Consider the following 6,446-nt stretch of genomic DNA (forward strand, 5'->3'; position numbering starts at 1 on the left):
CCTACAAGGACACAAATATGCGGCGCTGCATTTCCCCCGAGGAGCGACTGCTTGTGACGTTAAGGTATGTGTGTTTAAAACTATTGCAGCTTACAGGCTGGTGTGTGGTTGCCATGTCCTACAGCACGCTTATTTGTGTGTTGTGTTTTTGCATCTCGCCCATGTAGATTTCTAGCTACCGGAAACAGCTATCATTCGATACATTTCGAATTCCTTCTTGGAGTGAGCACTATTTCGGCCATTGTCACAGGCACCTGTGTTGTGTTGTGGCTGCGATTGAAGACCACAGTGATGCCGCAGCCGACGACAGACCACTGGCTTTCGATTGCATCAGACTTTAACACCACCACCCAATTTCCTAATTGTATTGGTGCCCTAGACGGGAAGCATATTAGGGTCAAGAAGCCCCCCCCACTCAGGATCCCGATTCTATAACTACAAACAGTTTTTTTCTATCGTCTTGTTGGTCTTGTCCGACAGCAATTATTGTTTTACCATTGTACATATAGGGTCCTATGGAAGCTCAGCTGATGCCCGCATCTTTCGTACATCCCGGATGGGCCATCGTCTGATGTGCAATCTGCTCTCGGTGCCGGTGCCGAACCACCTGCCTGGCTCGCAAAGGACCACCAGTCCCTTATGTGATCGTGGCAGATGAGGGTTTTGGACTCACAAGTCAAGTAATGCGGCCATTTGCTAGAAGAGGCTTGGATGACCGCCGGCGCATATTCAATTACCGGCTTAGCAGAGCACGCCGATGTGTGGAATGTGCATTTGGCATCATGTCCTCCAAATGGCGTGTTTTCCTCACCACCATGCAACTGACGCCGCAAAATGTCACCCGGGTCATACAAGCGTGTGTAGTGCTTCATAATTTTTGTCGTATACATGATGCAGGTTGTGATGCCGAATATATTCGACAAAATGTTACCTCAACAACCATTCCGCTGCCACTTCCACTTGGAAGGGCGCAAACTTCTGGAATTAGAGTACGCGACATATTTGCACAATATTTTGACAGCCCCGATGGAGCTGTGCCATGGCAGGAGGATGTTCTGTGAGGCCTGTCCTAGTGTAGAATAGTGGGCCACTGCAGCATTTGTTATGTAAATTTGGGGTTCTTTGGGGAGGGGATATTTAGCTTTGGCACTCGCAAGACATGAGGACCCTTGACGTGGGTTGCGAGCTTATATCTTTGGTGGTTTACCTTTTTACGTTACATCTCCTCTATACGAAATAGCTTGGGAGGCCAGTTGGCTTAGCCCTTGTTCACTATTTGCAAGATAAAAATCATTTGTTCCCCATTTCTCACACGACTGCAATGCAGGCGAGGGCAATATGATGAATGTAGGTAAACCACCAAAGACAAACTAATACCTCAATCATGGCATGCTACAATCTTGCTCCACCGTCCTAATGTGGGAACATTACATAAAAGAATGTTTGGGGGAACCTGGGTTCCAACACATAAATGGAGGCAAACACATATAATCAAACTTGCAAACAGCATAACCATTTAATCTGGTAGTTCGAAAGTAAACTGTGACCAGCAACCAGCAGTCATAAAAACATATACAACGCACCAACATGATGCTACATAAAGAAACAGTGACTTCCATGTTTACATCAGCACATAGAAAGAGCCGTCATCGCCCTACACACTTCTATAAATCGTGATACCTGTGTGAGGGAGACTGGTGGCTCTGCATTTCAGCACCACTATACTGTCCCTGGGACTGCTGAGGATGTTCCTCAACAGCATAGTGGTGCTGATACTGAGGGTTGAGCCCTGCCGGGGGGCCCTGGACAAAGGGAGGCTGGGGTCTGACGTAGGGGGGGAAACTGCGCTCGCGAGGCACCACAGGACTTGGTGACATTACGCTCACCATCGGCTGTTGGTACTGTGGCCGTGGAAAGGTGTGAGCAGGCTCGGAAGGGAGAGGAGCAGTAGAGCTCAGGCAATCTTCAGGCAATCCACGCCATTGCTCTACTACCTGGAAGCATTGCCGTGGATTGTTAGGAGGAGTGGCAGAGTCAATTATAGCAAGGATTGCCCCTTGGACGCATGCCATCCGGTAGTCCGGTACTCGCCGGAGTAGTGGCGCTATGGTACGGCCAAAAGCGTCACATCCATCATCCTCCGAACATCGCCTAAGGTACTCCAGGACTCTCGAGTCCACGTTGGCACCTGCTGGGGAAACCTGGGTGCGACGGCGTCTGGCTGGTGGCGTCCGTGGATTGTCCAGGCCCGGTGGCAGCTGGGGTTGGCTGCTTAACTGTGTGGCTGCTTGGGTTTGCGTACGGTCGGGGGTCAAGGGCAGCACGGGATTTTGTTCCGTGAGCTGCTGCGCCACCACATGGCCAGCCTCCTCCTCCGTGTCATTGAGATTATCACTGCATCTGCCAGAAACATTAATCGTTACTCCTTTGACCATGTCCACAAGGGCCATGCAGCTTTTTATACAGGCTATGCAGTGAACACACACATGTCATCAATGTAATGTCAGTACTTACGGTCGCATCTCCATAATGTCCTTGAGAAACATCAGCTGTTTCATATATATATAGGGGTGTTTTTTGGACGCCCCATCCCCACTTCGCCCTTTGTTTCCGTATTCCCTCCTGAACTGATCCCGACAGCTCCTCCACCGTGTTTTGACATCATCAACTGGACATAGGAACAGGAGACAGACAACAAAATGAGACCATATGACCTGACGGACAACTTCACTTGTCACAAACGTTGCTATACATAAAACACAACCACACATTAAACACTGGCCTATAAATAATTCAGTGCCACACGCGCGACCAAGCACTGTACAGAACATGTTAAACACAAGGCTATACACTACAGCATGGCCGATTGCATTAGCATCAATTTAGATCAGCGCTTACCTATGGTTTTGCGGTCTCTTGTGGTACTTTTTTCCCACTCCTGGCCAAATAGGCTATGCGCCACCTCATCCCAGGCTACCTCCTTGCCCGTGCGGTCGTGGTAGGCCTCAGCGTTCGTGTTCCACAACTGGGGTCTGTCATGGAGCAAGCAAATAAGTTTCTCCACATCTCACGCACGTGGCATTGCTGCAGATGTGTGTTTAAACTGTGCGCATGTGCTCAGAAAGTGAAAAGGCACTTCCTGGTTTGTAGTTGTTTTGTCTAGTCTGCTCAACTCATTTACATAGACTTAACAAGTGTTGCGTGAAAAACGCTGTGTGTATGGAGGTGCTTGTGTGTGCCCTGCGTTGTTTTCACGCACCCATTGACTTCAATGGGTGCGTGATGCGTTGAAAACGCTGAATCAACGGACATGTCGTGGCTTTTTGGCAACGGAGCAACGTTGCGCAAAAACCACGCACATGTCTGGACGGCCCCATTGACTAATATAGGTCCGGTCAACGCAAGTGAAAATCACGCGCGTTGTACGCGCGTATTTTACGTTCGTCTGAATAAAGCCTAACAATGGCTATGGCCAACCTTGCTTTTCGTGGTCACAGGGAAAAACTAGGGGAGGTGAACAATGGCAATTTTCTCACCATAATTGAGTTACTCGCTGAATATGATCCTGTACTAAAGGACCTTTTGCAGAGACCCCAAGGAACAGTGAAATATCTTAGTCCACAAATACAGAATGAACTGATTAGTCTTCTTGCGAGCAAAGTGGAGGAGATCATTTCTGAAATCCAGAAGTCACAGTTTTATTCTATCATAATGGATACAACTCAAGACATTGGGAAAATTGATCAACTCAGTCAGGTGATTAGATACGTCGTTGTTGAGAGAGATGAAAACTTTCGAGCATCCAGTATTAAAATCGAGGAAGCCTTTTTAGGTTTCCAGTCTGTTGAGGATCAAACAGCAGCTGGCCTTGAAAAGACAATTATAGAATCCTTAGAGAAGAAAGGTCTGGATCTATCAAAATGCAGAGGCCAGGGTTATGATGGAGCTGCCACCATGAGTGGCATTTACACAGGTGTTCAGGCTCGCATTCTCAGCAAAGAAAAGAATGCTCTTTATATACATTGCGCTGCCCATAACCTCAATTTAGTTTTGCATGATGCAGTTTCAAATATACCTGAAATTGCTATTTTTTTTACACTGTTCAGTCTCTATATACTTTCTTTGGTGACAGTGTGAAGAGATGGGCATTTTTAGCATCCTTTACCTCTGAATCCTCCATAACTTTAAAACAACTTTGCCCAACAAGATGGGCTTCTCGATATGATTCTGTACTAGCTCTAATATTTAGGTTTCAGGATATCTTACAGGCTTTGTCTAAAATTATTATTATTTCCACCAAGCCAAAAGAGAGAGATGAGGCTAGCGCATTGAAGGCAAAAATGGAATCCTTCCATTTTATTTTCATAATTGTCCTGCAAGCCAAAGTTTTAGAAAATGTTAATTTGGTTTCTAAAATGTTGCAGTCAAAAGACATGGATCTTTGTACTGCAACCAAACTGGTAGATAATGCTACTCAAGTGCTCAGCGACTTTCGAAATAATTATGACAAGGCAAAAACGACATCAGTAACTCTAGCAGAAACATGGGGCATCCAAGCAAAGTTTGTAAATAAAAGAGTGAAGAAAGTTAAGCGACACTTTGATGAGCTGTGTTTGGATGAAAGATTACAGGACCCGGAAGAAAGATTCAAAACCACAGTCTTTTACCAATGTTTGGATATTGTTATAAATCAGCTGCAAAACCGGTTTTCTGCCATGAATACTGTTCTACAGAGGTTCAAAATTCTGCAACCAGCAACACTTTCAGGAGAATCTGATGATGTAGTCTTCAAAGAAGCAACAAAATTGCAAGACTTCTACCAGGATGACTTATCCAATGATTTTCCTGGTCAGTTGTTAAGTTTCCGGTCTGCGCTTCCAGAGAATATCAAAAGATCTTCATCTGTTCGAGATCTAGCTACTCTCCTGTTGGTTGACAGCTCTGGATTGGCTTCCACTCTACCTGATGTCTGCATAGCACTTCTGCTTTTTCTTACTCTACCAGTGACCATAGCATCAGCAGAACGATCATTTTCAAAGTTAAAACTGATCAAAAATTACCTTAGGAGTACAATGTCTCAACAGAGACTAAGTCATCTTGCTCTACTAAGTGTTGAAAGTGAGAGGGCTAGAAAGCTTGATATACAGAGCATGATTTACAAGTTTTCTGAGGCCAAAGCACGGAGACATACCTTTCAGTAGGATTTGTGAGTATACAGTTTACCAGTTCAGTGTGACCAGTTTTATATCGGTTTGGAAGTTTTGAGTTTCACCTAGTTAAACGGTTTATACTAACTCGTTTCCTGTTCTCCGTTACATGGTTCCAGTTTACTAATCTTTTGCATGGTTCAGAGTGATACGTTTGTATAGCATCTGCCTAGCTAGAAACCACAGGATAAAACCCTGTATATAGATATATATTTCACCAGAGATGACTACTGGAAAAACTTTTCTTAAACCAGAATAGCATTTTATTGCTCCTGTGTGAATTAAGTCATGGCAGATGCTTACAAATGTTAGACTGTTTCTAATATATTTAATATATGTTCCAGACTTCATTGTTCCTCTTCTTCTATGTTTACAGGATGACCATTCAACGTTACTTGTTCAGTTCCCTTGTTTTGTTGACTGTTTTGGGGTTCGTTATCCATGAATGATATTTAAAGCAAATACGCAGTTCACCTCTTTCAAGTTACCAGTAAGTATCATTTGTTTTGAATGAATTTCTGGTTTTTTTTGTAACATACCTTTATGATTTTTGACCCAAATGCTGATAATTTCCTTCATTTTGCAGGTGAGTTTGTTTTCCAGTTATTGGTTGAGTTGCCAAGATTCAGAATCTAGAAGATCACAGACTGCCGTCTATAGAATTTAGAGCCATATTGAAGGTAAGTGGTGTTTTTTTTTTTGGCCTTTAATTGTCTCACTCCTAAACACAAAGTAAAATATGGACACTATGTTCAAACAATTACTGTTCTATACTGTCTGAATGACCTGATGCACTAATCATGTGGAATTATGTAAACCCCATTCTTACGTAATATATACATACATACATCATTTTCATGATCGATCATGAATAAAACACCAGGTTATGTACATCGGACATTAAAGAGAGCACTTTAAAATGCTATTAATGTTTCTAACTACAAACATTTTTCCTGCTCATAGGTCTGCCACAGTGTGTCCTTCCAGTACCCGGGCCTCTACATTTTTATCTTCAGATTTTTATTTTTTTTTTCAATAAAAAAAAATTATTATTTATTACTATTAGATGTTGTCCCTATTATTATAATGTACTCCCCTAATTAGATTTTGGTCCTGCCGTTGGGCAAGGCGATTGCGTATAGGCGCGAGCAGGGTCTGCTTGGGGAGGGGTTGGGGGGGCCCAAGTTGAAATCTTGCACCCGGGCCCACGAGCCTTTAGCTACGCCCCTGTAGACAGAG

At 44.0% G+C, this 6,446-nt stretch overlaps 1 long non-coding RNA gene across 1 annotated transcript; it reads left to right on the forward strand.

Moving 5' to 3' along the window:
* Nucleotides 1-5,634: 5,634 nt before the first annotated feature.
* On the forward strand, nt 5,635-6,223 carry LOC142653108 (uncharacterized). The gene is made up of 3 exons (XR_012848052.1): nt 5,635-5,697; nt 5,794-5,887; nt 6,171-6,223. It is a non-coding gene; the product is annotated as an uncharacterized LOC142653108 (long non-coding RNA).
* The last annotated feature ends 223 nt before the right edge of the window (nt 6,224-6,446 follow it).

Source organism: Rhinoderma darwinii, chromosome 5, assembly GCF_050947455.1.
Source record: "Rhinoderma darwinii isolate aRhiDar2 chromosome 5, aRhiDar2.hap1, whole genome shotgun sequence".
Lineage (NCBI taxonomy): Eukaryota > Metazoa > Chordata > Amphibia > Anura > Rhinodermatidae > Rhinoderma > Rhinoderma darwinii.